Below are 14,074 nucleotides of genomic sequence, written 5' to 3' on the forward strand. Positions count from 1 at the left end.
CAGGTTCAGACAAAGAGTCCTTAACAGAAAATTAGGTTTGATTTGCTTTCTTTATTTTGAGAAGAAAGCCCTGCATATACCCATAAAGAAGTTACACTTCGTACCGTATCTTTCCCTAGAAATATGTAATAGGGGTTGTTCAAAAAAAGATCAAAATACATTTGCCCTAGAGAAAGAAATAGTGTGAAGCTTGTTCCTTGGGGGAAAAGAGTAAGCCTGACAGAAAGCCTGATATTTGTAACACAACATCCAGTCATTAATGATTTTGTAGTCGGTCTTCATCATTGACAATCATGTCAAACCACAAAGAAAAAGATGTTACTGGTTTTAATCCAATAACTAAGAGAAATGATTCTACCTTTTAATTGTCAGTAAGCAGCACTTTCATTGGAAAATAGGGAGTAAACAAGCTTACCTTCTCATGCCTACTGAAACACTGAAGTTAGTCAAGACAGATTTAAGCCTCATGAAGATCAAGTACCTCTGAGATTTTTTTTAAACTGATGGTATGGCATCTTACAGAATACTGTGTTTACACTTAAGCAGCTTAGCCCCAAGTCCTTTCTGCTTCTGAGATTCATGTCATTATTCATCCTGGTACAATACACTTCAGCTCTTCAAAGGCTTCTGGAAGGCTATGAGCACGCCTCTCCTAGAACTTTACATAAAAACTGTGGATTCAATCTGTCTGTAACGAAACATGTTTGTGTGGGATGTAGCACTGCCCTCCCCATTTGGCAGGTGAGGAGGCTGACACATCGTATACTAACACCAACATTTGCAAATATTTTCCTAAAACCAAGCACTAAATTCTTATTTTAACATTTAAAGAAAAAAAAATAGCCTGTTTCAGTTCTCATCTTCTCCTGAAGTTAATGACAGCTACAGATAATAAGCATATATATATATATATATATATATATATATATATATATATATAAAATGTGAGCTGTTGATCTAACTTCTAATGGATTTAGGTACCCTTTTGAAAAAAATGTTTCAAACTATTCCTCCAAGGGAAGGATCCTGTAGCATGAGTGGGGACCTGTGGCACTAAGCAAAAAGAGAAGTGTCACTTGGTACGCCTTAGCCCCAAATCTAGCATTCTGCAATAGGGAATGCCCAATGTAAGACTGATTATTCATCTGTAGTTTGGATTTCTTTTTAGACATTCCTTAGGTCAAAGCCTTCAATTATGTTACCACACAACCATCTGCCATTTACAACTCTCCTTCTCTTTCAGTGCAGGGGATGGTCTGTGTTCAGATAGTGAGTAGCTTCTCAATGTTTTGTTGTTCTTCCATGATGAGAAAGTGAGAAAGGTCTCTTTACCAAGCCACATTCAAATTAATCATATTAATTTTTTAACTCTCCCGTGAGACATGAAGAAACTTAGTCCCATAAAGCTGTATATTAAACTGAGACAGAGAGAGAAGGGTCACACCGTTAACTGTGGGACCTTATTTTGGGCAAGCTACACCAATTTACATAACATATTATATAGAAGTCATACATGAGATCACAGCTTTGTTACTTTGGTACCACATAGGACTGCCCAAAGCTGGAAATAAAGCTTAATGTCTTAAGTTGATCAAAGACAGTCATCTACTGCCTTTCAATCCCCCTCTTCATTCACTACATGATTTTCATTTACCACATGATTTTCATTTACCACATGAACCTGATTCATTCCTAAAACAAGTCCATCCTGTTACTGAAGAGAAAACCAGCCCATGGGAAAATGGTACTTGCTCTCATCTTTAAAAGCTATCTTCACTTGCCTATACAAAAGTAACAAAACAAGTTTATGCTTTTTGAGAATTTAAGTTTGCAGCCAGTGCATGTTCATACCGTTCGTATGGGTAGAATTTACCATCTTTTTCAAGCTGCAATGCAGCCTGGGTTTGCACTCAGCAGCAGAGCAGCAACAACCTGTTGTCTGCTGCTTGTGGTTTGGGCTATGTTACTCCATTGCACAGTCCCTAGTGGCTATAAGGGGTCCTCACCCCCAAGATAGCCCCGTATTAAAGGATGGTGGAATGCTTTGCTAGTGAGTTTACAGCATGTGTTGGGACCTCTAACTCACTCTTGGAGAAGTGATCTCTGTGTAAGATGTGTCTGCTTCCTCACTGATCTCCTACAACTTCCCTCCTCCAGGGACAGGGTCCCAGTCTCCATACCCAGTACCTCATACCCCCTTGGCAGACACATTACAGGCCTAATCTCCATAGTAAATTCAGACTGAATTTCAGCGCTTGTTAAAGAAGATGTGTTTTTAACTGATAAAGTGAAATATTTTATTTTACCTTTTAAAATTTGAGATTGGTTGAACCCTTGGAAAATCACAGCCCAAATAATTTAACAGTGTTTCAAGCAGCTTCAAACAAAATTTTACAGCAGAAGGTGCTATAAAACTTTAGGCAATGCCGAGGCAGCATTCCTCAGCAACACATGTTGGGGCAGACTATCAGCCAAATTCAGAAGTAAAGGAAATGCACTTTTGCTGCTCTAATTCCTGTTCAGTAACATATTTTTTGCAGTCCCAAACTACTGTCAAGTGGTCCGTCTGGTTGAAAATCTAGAGACATCCATTATCTTCTGATGTTTATAATGACTGTGTGCTGTTTAGATGAAAGAAAAGTTGTTCATCTGGGAATCACTTGACAATATAAATGGTGTTATTTCAGGCTTTTGTTGCCACTACAATTAATCAAGTGAGAGGCAGTCACGTTTTTGTTTGGGTTTTTTTTTTTGCTGATGTTATAGTGCCTCTAAGAAATCTGACATCTGCTTTGCCAGGCAGTGCTAATTTTGATATTCTGTCCCTTTGTAAGGCCAGTTTTTATCAATTTAGCAAAAAGGATTCTGCAGTGGCTTTTAACAGTTTCATGTGCTCGGATATAATGGGCAAGATACAAAACGAAGGATGTAAAATATGGAACAAAGACTGAGATCGCTCCTTTCCCATAGGCACTTACGTGTACAGACACTGGCAGCCACACACCCCCAGCCCTGTTCCACCTGACAGCCTGTTCATTTCTTTTTGGTTTAACTATGTGCATGTGCAGTGGGGCCCTGGTGCTTCATGAGACACTTCCTGTGGAAGGGAGCATGAGCTGCTGGGGGCACATGTAAGAAGTCACAAAGGAGCTGTCAGGTCACTGATGTCTCTGGTTTCATGAAATAAAAGACAGATTTATGAGAACGCCAAAAAATTCTAATATTTTAACACATAACCCACATTATTTGTGAGAAGGCACTACTTACCTGATGCAGACAGATGCAATATGATATAATAGTCCCTAATGAATCATTTACAAATGACAAATAATTGATATTACCAAGTTCTTCTTTTCTCACATCCAAAATAAAATTCAGTGAGCTTCTCCATGGCGAGGAAAAACCCATCTGTGATCTGAAAAGAAAGTAAAATCAAGTAGTCCTATGGTTCAAAAATGGGATAAAAGATATCCTGTGTTTGTTAAGACAGACAAGCATCTCAGTGAAGAAAAATGGAGAAGAAAAGAGAAAATGCTGTAAACTCCGATTATCTTAGGCAATTTCCTTATAGCTTTAGCAGTGTATTGGAAATAAGGAACAAAAAGTCAGGATTTTTAAATATTTTAATTAAAGTTTTAATCAGCGTACAAATATTCCATACATTCCCTCTTTCACTCACCCAAACTTAAAAAAATTTATATATCAACCAATAGGAAAGCAATAAATAAATAAATAGATGGGCATTTTATGTAATTTGCAAGAACACAGCAAGTGGTACTGGGGGTTATCAGGAAGAAGCAGTATGTGTGCTCGTATCTTTTGCTTAGATGCTCCTTCCTTTCTTATATTCTCTTATTTTGTGATCCTATCCAAATTGCCGATTTTTATCCTATAGATGCTGAACCCGGCACTTTCTTGGATTCCATTAATACAGATCTCATTATTCCTGCACAAATAACTAAGGCTTCTGTTATTGGAGGATAGAAAAATAGATAGAGTCTCTTGTATGAATCCAGTGGGAGATAGAGGTAAATCACTCATATTCAGTAGTCTTCATAAAAGGTCATTGATCAGACATTGTGGTCTCATACCATCACTAAGCAGCTAGTCTTTATTATCCCGCAGAGATGCGCAGAGACCCCAGTCAACCACAGGGAGTCCTCGAGCACATTCTCTCCATAGGATGCCAATGTACACATGCAGTTGAATGCCAGACCTCTTTTCATCCGGGGTTATTCACAAAGCATGCTTGGTGATACATAACGCAAGGCTGACAAAGACGGCAGTATCCTCTTAAAAAAAAAAATAGTCGGAGGTGAAAAAAAATAAAGCAGTTTCACAGTTTGAAAAAGAAGAACTTCAAAAAGATTGCATAAATTATTATCTTGGCTGTCCTCCAAAGCACTTGAGAGCTGACTGCCAAAGTATTAAGTCTCCAGGAAGATAAAAATATCTGTGCATAGACGCGCGCACACACACACGCACGAACACAAACATGTTCAATATGTGTCTAAAGACCTATTCAAACAATATTAAATGATTCAAACTGGCACAAGCATAAAGGCTGCACAGAAGATGACAAGTCCTCAGTAACTATTGCTGATGTTGGGCATGAGGCTCACAGAAACTTTGCCAGAATGAGATTCTATAAAAATCCGAGCTCCAAGCACATCTCCTGCCTTACTGCCACAGCACAGGAGGTACCTCTTACAGCAAGACTTTACAGCTTCTTTCCAGATTTAGGGTACCATGAACCCTGTAACATATTATCTCCCACACTAATAGGGAAACTGCAAACACAGGTAAACCATTTTTCAGCTATTAGTTTTTAATAATTCTAGAAAGTTGCTGTAAGTTTAATCTATTAATTAATACTTATTTGTTAAGCTTGTTCTGAAGGTAACTATTGCTTTTACCACTCCCCAGTTTCTAGTGCCATTTTACTATGACACCTCTGAAAAATCCTATTTTCCCAAAAGGGGAATGAATACCATAAATATCTGGCAAAGGGATACTGTCTAAAGGCACAGATGATTCTTCTCTTGGTAATCAAGAAACTAAAGAATAAGTATGACTAAATGTGGTGACTAAATGTGGTAACTAACCAAAACCAGTCTTTGGCCACAACACACAACTAACTCAGAAGCTTGGCAAGTGGCCAGGTGGTCATGACCATTAATTTAATACCTCCTTATTATTTACTAAATGTCTGTCCTGTGAACCTAGGAGGGAGAAGAGGGATTTAATGAAGGAGGGTGGGACCTAGAACTGACAAATCAATATCTTTTCCTCTGGAATAAATATTTCATTAAAAGCTCCACACCTGTCAGCTCCCTGTAAATTAGGATGAGGCAGCGAGGAAGTCCATACTAACTAGTTAAGAGCTTTGCAAAGAGTGATATATTACCACTTTTTCATATCATAGGACACATCATACCCTAGAAAATTAAATGCAAGGATAAGTAAGCAAAAGAATTCTCCATGCTTCTAGGCCAAGTAGAGCATTGGCTGCTACATTAAAATGTCTAACTGAGAAATTTCATACATTTATCCAGAATTTGAATGTGCATAGGCTAGTTTCTCTGGGTAAAGCTGCTCAGAACCATGCATCTTGCTTAATTTGAGGAAAATGAATTTTCAGCGCATTTAAAATTGTCCACATGGAATATTCCTCCGTCCTGAGGAACTATAATCACTTTCTATGGAAAAACTATAGGAGAGTTTTGTTTTAGAATGGTTTGGCTACTAATCTACATCTATCTCTGCCTGATAAAATCTGTCGTTTGAAAGCTTTGAGTTTACTTTATCCTCTGTAGGCAAAGCCCTATATCTTGCCACTATGCTATGGCTTATTTCTCCACATTTTCTGTTAGAATAAAGGCAGCATCTGATTTATCTTTCTCACCATCTGCAGCAGCAGTATGCTATTTTACAGCAGCGTGGATTGTAATGTACAAGATTACACTGCTGGTGATGAGAGATGCTGTATGGATTTTGCAGAAGGTAAAATTCAGATAAAATCTATGAGACATAAGAAACAGTAAGATGTTTATGAACTTCATGTAAACATTTGGAAATTGTGATTTAAAATTACAGTATTGACAGGGTATTAGCTAGAACTCCTGTTGAGAACAAGATAAATGACCAGCCTAGACTGAACATGAGACTATTACAAAAATGAAGAATGATATTATTGCTTTTGGAGATTAGCTTAGAACTGTTGGAACACCCGGCTACTGTTGGTTGTATTTCCAAATTGCCACATGATCCTGATGGTGAGATACTGAGTCATATATCATATGACCTGTCTATAGACTGCATAATGAGTAGAGAGAAATACATTTTATATTCTCTTTTTAGTCTAAAGAGTGAACTTTCAAAATACTGATGTCATTTAGATTAAATAATTCAAAAACTCATTCAGTAAAAGAGAAAATTATCATTATGTGTTTTAATGCTAGAATCACTAAAGGTGAGTGTGCTTTGATTACATGCTGTAATGTGGACCACAATTCTAGCAGTCAATTTTTAATTCAGTCACTCCACTATTTTGGTGTTTAGATTAAAAAAAAAAAAAAAGCAAGAAGTAAGAAACAAGCTTCTGCTAGATAAAAGACAATATTTCCCAGGAGTATTGAAAAAGGCACAGATCTCACTGGATTGTTAATAAAGCATAGTATAATTTGAATTTAAACTGAGCAAAAGCAGCTGTCAAAAGCTTTTGTCCTGATGTCAGTTCAACGAACTGCAATATTAATATGCACGTCACAGATCAAAATATACAGTTAACAGTGACATTTCAACAGCCATTTTTATTAATCGTATCAGTATTCTTTGAAAGATAATTCCAAATACAGGCACAGAAATAATTTAAAATGTGATTTAAAGAGCACAGGGTGGTAAATCAAAAAAAAGATTTTTATAACAGAAAAAAGGCCATTAGCTTTTGCACACAATCTGCTTTCATAAGACTACTAGAGGAATCTACAAAAGTTTGTCCATGCTATTGTTCTTCATTATGTTTCTTCCATCTATGTTACCCCAAAAGACAATTTTTTTTGAGTTTTGAATCTGACTTTTCAGATTCACACCAAAATTTGGGTATAGATAAAGCCAGTTGCAGGTGAGAAGGCATCTCAGCATTATAGAGCTCTCTTCATTGACAAGCTTCTCTGTTGGGAAGGTTGAGAAGATGCTGTGGGTTAGAGCTTGCTTCTTCCCAAGTGCACAAGGTTTACCAATATCAAGGAATTTGCTTTCAGGGTATGTATGAACTTCCAAATTCACTTCATATTCACCATAACCATCATGTGGAGCAGGTCAGCAGTGCTCAGAGTACAGTGGTTGCAGCCAGGCTGTCTGCAAAATGCAGCGTATGTGGCAAAGACAGTTTTTGGGTCCAAGTGTCCGGCAGCAGCGGGCAGTGTGCAAGAGTTTTCTGCCCAGCAGGAAGGGGTCCAGGCTTCTGCAGCGCCAACTCAACATGTGTTCCTGTATGCAGGAGCCCCAGTGGCTACAGAGATGCTAAACAGAGTAAGACAGGTCCAATATCTGGTCCTGAATCATACTGGTTCTGCACAGCTTGAACATCTACAATTAAAATTCCTTACTCTCCAACACAGGCTAGTCATACTTGGACTGCCTTTCAGGATGGCTCCTTTTCCATACCAACATTTGACCAACACACAGAAATTACTTGGGAGGCTCCTCACAGGCATGCACCAGAAGACAAGATTGGCACCTTCCTCAATTTCTCTTTCATAAGAAAAAAACCCAAACAGATCAGCTCATGGACTTCCTTATTCCTTGAAAGTGGTTGGTTTTAGATTGACAAACTAAAGAAATGCATAAATTTCTATGTTAGATGGAACATAGGACTCGAGTGGTGGTGGGAACATGATGCTCTTGAGTTTGCTATGTATTTTAGTGCCATGCACAAAAACAAAATTTAGTTCTTCTCAGTCTTGAGTCTTGGACTTTTTTAGAGGATACATGACAATAGGTATCAGCTGCACTGAAGAATTTAATGAAAGATTGCTGGAAACCACAGCAGATAGCAATACCAATACATAGATTACTATTTCAGGGTTATTATTCTTCAGGCTGTGCAGACGGTAGTTTGCTTAATGCCTGCTCTTTTCAGGCTCTGGCCCTAGTTTCAGGCACTATGTCATTTGCATCATTTTAATTCAAAACAATAGTCTTTAAATTTCACAACATTTTCAAGCTCAAGGGTGCCAGAATGACCTAGATAGTGGCAGACATATGGACACAAAACCAGACAGACAGCTGGAAGTGCTATAGATTATATTCACTCAAGCTCTGAGATTTCCAGTCCTCTCTGGTTTAAAAGTTTCTCCTCTTCTTAGAGGAGGTAATTCCTTCAGTATATACTTTACTTTTGAAACAACTGATGCCAAGAGCAAACCAGATTACTTTCTCAATCAGGCAGGATTGGTTTCTGGGCTCACAGTGGGTGCTGTGAGCTGTGCCACATAGGCATCAATCTAGTTGACCAAATACTCTCTTCTATTCTAAAAGTCTGTAAGTCTTTTAATTTATGGAGACTATCATGTTTATTTTGTTGTTGTTGTTGTCGACAGTACAGTATTCCAAAATTTTGTCAAGAAGTCATGCAAATTGTGTCCAGCTTGATATAAAGCTCCTGGATTCAGGAGGTATTGTAGATAAAAGAGGGGGGCAGGTGCAGGAAAAAAATCATAGCATGACATATTATCCATTGCACATGGCAGGGACAGGAAATGGCACAGTCAAGAGAGCAGCAACACCCAGCAGCTGTGGATGGGCTATGCACGAGCCAGTCTGTGCCAACCTGATATTGAGGAAAAACAGCTCTCAGATCCTCCTGCTTTCCCTTGTGGTTGGATGAAATGCTCACCACAATACTCATGAGGTTTACTGCCGAAAGCAATTCTCTGATTTTCCACTGCCCTTTAACTGATCGAGGTTCTTATCAGCATGATGCAGTTTTCAAACATGAAATTGCAGTCAGCTTCTGTGCCAGCCGTGATGGTGTGAATGTGGTTGCACTTGGAGGCAGGTACATGGCAGCATCACTTACAAGAGGCCAGTCTGGAATGTGCTTTCCCTCCCGGGGAGCAGAGCCGTCCTCATCCCACCCTTTTCATGTGAGTACCTGAGTAGGTGAGGCTAGAGGGAAGATTGGATTTTGATGTGATTTTTATACCCTTCTGCATAAGTAACTGGGAATTTTCAGCCAGAAGGAGCACTGCCAATGGTATTTTTAGTTTCTGTAGTGTAAGTAGCTTCTAGTGCTTTTCTGAAAGGTAAACACCAAAGACAAATGGATGCTGCAGCATGTTCAGGGGTTCATCCATCTTGAGTGGGTGTTAGGAGCTGCTCACAGAAAGCATTGTCAGAGATGTTCTCACGCTGAATGAACTCCATGAGGTAACTGGATGAAAAACTCAGCATATAGGAGTATCATGCTGAAATCCATCGTATAATGCACGCCATCTCCTTCCTTGTGAGCTGTATAATGTACTGGGCTCTATGACTTGGTACAGGACAAGTTCAAGACACAAAAGACCAATATCGATGGTTAGAGACACCTCTGTATTTCTTAATTAGCACTTAGAGGCCAAATATTTTTTTAAACAATAAGTATCAATTTCCAGATGAGTCCTTGGCTATGACTCACCTTGCAATAAGAAACAATGCAAGAAACCCTGATTTAATGTCCTATGCTGAATCAAGAGATTCTCCATTCTATTATATGGCCTATATTTACTCCTTGGCAATTATACAGCAGTGATATTATCCTGATTCTGAACAGAAAAACTACTGTAGGTGCAACTACTTTCTCACGAAATTTTCATCAAAACGGAAATATTTAATTGATTTCTTACAGTTTCAACTAGTTACTTTTCAACCAAAACTCATTTGTTATATACCTTCTCAGTCATTCCTATCTAAAATTAATATTATCGGGTTCTGGGTAGTGCATATATAAGCCTCAGAATTTGCTGAAAGACCAGGGTTGTAAGACAGCCTTGGACTCCAGGGTCGTTATGGCACTAGTGCCACATTTAGCTCCTAGCTCTGAAGTTTACCTCCTCTTCACAAATAAGCATGCCTTTTCTTCAAAAATATTTTGTACATATTGTAAATATTTGTAAATACTTGAGTACATACCCATGTTTAAACACTTATAGGTTTAAATATTTGGCTATTTGTTCCAAGAGAAAAAAGCAAGTAGAAATAAGTAAAGGGAAAAAAAACCAAGCAAACCCAACCCCAAAGCATTTTATATAATCTTTTTCAAGAACCTCCTAATTCTGTACCTGTTAGTACTTTTCTTTTTGTTCTGAAAATTAAATGATTTGACTTTATGACATAAAGGTCTTTTACCTAAATTTCCTTCTATTTAATTTTCTAAGCATTCAGAATACCCAAGATTTTTTTTAATCTTCTTTATATTATTATTTTTCAGGAAAATATTTTTCAATTTATCCAACCTGAAATGAATTGAAAACCCAGTTTACCACTGTTTGCTCTATTAATAACTGACTGTGCAAGTAACATCATCTGGTGTTCAGTTTATTTTCTATCAAATGAGAACAACAATCCTCTATAATCCTGTTTCTCTGTGTTTTGGATGGAGAAAATACCCTCACTGTGCTCAGGGATTACAGGGAATGCCCATCCTTCAAGTGTTGTTGAAATTCATATAATAATAAATTTAGTATCACTGAAATGGAACCAGACGGTCTTCCTCTTGCCTAAGAATTACATGCATGATAAAGTGTTCTCAGAGAGGTTCTCAGTATGTTAAAAACTGAGTAAAGCTTTCATTTTACTCTTATGAGGCAATCATTCCAGATTAAAACTGCTTTATACTTAACTTATTTTCATAACTAATGTTTTCTCATATTGGTTTTCATTAAACTGCATTGAGTCTTCACTTTATTAAACTGTGATTCCCTTAGGTTAAGAGAGAAAGGAATTACAATGGCACGTAAATATTTCCATATTAAATTGACTTCTTTGTGCTCAGAGCAATATTTTAGTATTTAATAATTTTAAGATTCTTTTCAGTGATAAAAAAATCCAATTTCTTAGTATCTTTCATAGCAACTTTAGCAGTAAGCATCTTAAAAATAAGAGCAGCAACATTAAAGAAAGCACCAGAAGCTATATATATACATAGTACTCACCTAAATATACATGAGTACTACCTAGCCTTAAATATTCTTGTGATCGTCCAGTGGTTACAACACAGAACTGTGGCTTTTCTTTGGGCCTGCTCTGCAATCTTTGTTACATCACTGTAACATTTTGTAAACTAATCTAATTCATATGTGAAAGAATCAGACTTCGCTGTGAAGTGCTGCATTTGTTGACTGTACCTGAGATCCAGTTCTTCAAGGTGTCCATTGCAATTTCCTGAGCATCTGTAGACTAAAATGGATTTTGTGAATTCTCAGGAAGATATGTACAGTGTATTGCAAAATAAACTCCAAAAATGGAAAGGGCATTGCTGCATGACCTTATTCACTAAGTGGATCAAAATGCCTGTGTAAAAACTTTTGATGAGGGTTACTCGGTACACAATTTGTCTCTTTGGTCATGATCCAAAGCTTATTTATCTCAGTGCAAAGACTGACTACATAGGTTTTAGATTATAGTCTGCATCTCCATTAAATCCTTTCAGCAGCTACTCTCTTTCAGACAATCCCAGCTTCATTTATCTGATGCTTGTTTCTTGTCATGTCTTATCTCTCGCTTTTACTTTGAAGTGCCGGTGGCATATTGTCTCCTTATCCTCTTCATATAATACTTTCGTTGTGTTTCCTGAGTCCAGGAGAAATTTAAAACTAAAAAATGTCAAATATTTATTCTCACTGTAAGTGGTATACAATTTTATTCAAAAGGTTTAAGAAATCATGGAGCCAAAACCAAAGGCAATGACTTGATCTAGACCTCTGACTCTCATCTTTGTGTGGCACAGCCCCACTGAAGAAATGCCTTCCCCAGGCTCAGAGTTCCTCATTGCACTGACTCCAGGTCCTGTCTCATTCCCACAGGCTACCCAGGGGCTACTGTCTTGGCTTCTCAGAGTTCCCCTCCAGACGTGAAGGGCAGAGGCAGCTGAGCTGGTCTTGCACATCTCTTATCACTTGGGAGTGGTGTGGCAAGAATCTGGTGCTTGCACTACAGAGACTCTACTGCTGTAACTAATTTACATTATGGGAAGTGATATTAGAACAAGCAGATATCAGTAAGGCTAGGGAGAACTGATTAAGAATGATGATCACAATGTATTGCACTGAATTGACATATAGGTAGAAAAAGCTTATCAGAACAGATGGCTTGATGTATAAAATAAATACTTTGTGAATACGTGATTAGACGTGACAGTCCTTATTGTTTCACATACACAAATTTTAATGGGAGAAGTGATACCAAAACTTTTTAATTGTGAACAAGGCTTTTTCTGTAAAGCCCCTGAGTGAAAACTTAGCATATATGAATAGCCTCCCTGTAAGTCTAGTTGAGTCAGCCACAGAGATGAGTTCACAGAAGTTGCCTTCCTTCTGTACAGTTACATTTGCCAAAGGGGCCTTTGGCATATAGTGTCATCCAGTAAGGTGACACAACTCTGCAGCACCAGCTGACACTTTTACCCGTGCAGCTCATGCTAGACCAATCCCCCAAGGGAGCAGCATTCAGTCTGGATGCATCCTCAGGATTCAGATCCATCTTTAACCTTGGTAGTCAACAGTAAAAATTAAGTCAGCCTGTAAAAACAGCAACCATAATTGATTAGTCATTCTCAGAATAATTGTCAAGTATTTCACCTGACTGCTGTGAAACTAGGACTTATTCCATTAAGAAGTCAAATGATTTGTTCAAATGCTCTGTTCACACTTCTACCCTGAGAGCAGTTTAGCCCAGCAATGGTTGACCTTGCAGTCCCATTTTAGGACCTTATCCTTGTCCTATTCTAGTCAATGTCAAGAATGTCAGGGAGGCAGAATAATATAGGAAAGGTCTTCATCAGAAATGTTGGCATCCTTCCTTTCTCCAAAACCTATACTGCTGTGCAAATAAAGTCATAAATGTGATGGTGAGAAAACAAAGGAAAAGGAACACTTTTTGTCTGACACACACAATAGGAAGTTACAAATGTGTTGGTTTTGACAAAGAGTTGGTTTTCTTACAGTTAATCATAAAAGCAGAATCTTCCTCCTATCTGGAGATCTTTGTCTTTTTTTTGGTGTGAGTGGGGATATGCCTTTGTGCAAATTGTCATTAAGTAGGAAAAAGAATCTGAACTCTATACTGAAAATATCTCAAAATTGTCTAAAAAAGAGATAAGAGCTGTCATAATACTTTTAGAAGAAAAGATGGGAAAGATGGGAGAAAACTGGCATGTAGTTACTGTTACAATTACTTTTTGTCTGAACACCATTCTGCTCTTTGGGAAAAAAATAACAGAAATTAGAAGTTTATAAAATAGATTCTAATTTCCTACGTTTCATAATGCTTAGGCACAAGTTTGATCTCACTATTTGAAAAATTATCATTGCCTAAGAGTTCTAACATGAAAACTAATTAACAATATTATGGCTCTCCTCACCTGTCTCTTGACTACAATTCAACAGCTGGACATGTGCACAAAAACTTTAAACAAAAGTTTATCATTGGTGCTCCAGTCTTCTGTAAATCAGATCATAGCAAGAAGATGTCAGATTACTGGAAATAATCTGACAATGCGAATGAAAAATTATCATAACCTGGTTTTACAGAGAACTTTAAAAAGGGTGAAAAAGAAATCTTGTGAGAACAGGAGCCTTGAGCCATACAAGTAATAATTTGTGCCTCTGCAATTAGACATGGTATCCTTATGTTTCATGCTGTTTGGTGAAAATTGTAGTGTAAGCACTTTTAAATTAAGAACAAGGATTACCACTGTTTAGAACTGAGGGAGTAATTGATTCATTCAAATAATTACATGTTCCAACAAGTGAAATAAGGAAATGTGATTAGTTTACAGAGAAGAACTGGAATGTGAAAAAAATTTACACTA

Source organism: Chiroxiphia lanceolata, chromosome 3 (genome assembly GCF_009829145.1).
Source record: "Chiroxiphia lanceolata isolate bChiLan1 chromosome 3, bChiLan1.pri, whole genome shotgun sequence".
NCBI classification, from domain to species: Eukaryota; Metazoa; Chordata; class Aves; order Passeriformes; family Pipridae; genus Chiroxiphia; species Chiroxiphia lanceolata.